Genomic DNA, 1077 nt, shown 5'->3' with positions numbered 1-1077 from the left:
ACCATCAGGTGAAATCCATGTGTATAATCTATGTTTATGTCTCTTAAAAATGTATTTGCAATGAATAAACTGTCTGTAAATATTAATTATAGTCAAGAAACAGCCATGAAGCATTTCTCTGTAATGCACCAGATCACCTTGATCCAGAATTGACTCAACAGTAACAGGCTCCAGTTTGTGCAGAGTTACAAAAATTGAGAAATGGGAAATTTGGGTGACTGCCATTCTAGTATGTGTGAGTTACTAGAACTGAGATTAGGGGAGAGGGTTTTAAGAAAACTGACTCAACAAGCTACAGATTAGAAGTCAAGTACCTTTCTAACTTTGAGTCAAAAGTTCATGAAATGTAGTAAATGCTTGATAAGTGTATGCTGAATGGACAGATAAATTAATGAGCACCAAGGGAAAAACATCATCCACCCAGAGGTTCGTCCTGGTTACATGTCCAGGTTCTCTTATACTATCAACATTATGAGTGTTGAGAATCTGTCAAGGGGGGAGGGAAATGTGATAGCCAAGGAACATTCAAACAGCCCAAACACCTAATGGTCTACTTCTTCAAAGATGAAAACTCAAAATGTGACATCAGGATTGGAGGAAGACTCATCAACAATCTGTGTTACACAAATGACACAACTCTGCTTGCTGAAACTGAGGAGAACCTGAAACAGTTGCTGCAGAAGTTCAAGGACTACAGCCTTCAATATGGATTGAGGCTCAATATCAAGAAAACAAAGATTCTCACCACTGGCCGATTGACAGCATCATGATAAATGGTGGAGAGATTGAGATTTTTAACAGCTTTAGTTTTCTTGGCTCCACAATCAACACTCTTGGTACCAGCAGCCAGGAAATTAAAAGATGTATTTGATGGGAAAGTCTGCTGTCAGAGACCTTTCCAAAGTATTGAAGAGCAACGATGTGAGTCTTGAGACTAAAGTGTGCCTGATTCAGGCCATGGTCTTTGCAATTACTTTGTATTCATTAGCTATTGTTGTTGTTATGTGCCATTGAGTCGTTTCCGATTCATAGCGACCCTATGCACAACAGCTCTAAACCCTGCTCTATCCTGCGCCA

This window comes from Elephantulus edwardii, unplaced genomic scaffold (genome assembly GCF_000299155.1).
Source record: "Elephantulus edwardii isolate Elephantulus edwardi_28Jun2011 unplaced genomic scaffold, EleEdw1.0 scaffold00108, whole genome shotgun sequence".
Taxonomy (NCBI): domain Eukaryota; kingdom Metazoa; phylum Chordata; class Mammalia; order Macroscelidea; family Macroscelididae; genus Elephantulus; species Elephantulus edwardii.
The sequence above is the reverse complement of the archived record's forward strand: the minus strand, read 5'-3'. Positions refer to the sequence as shown.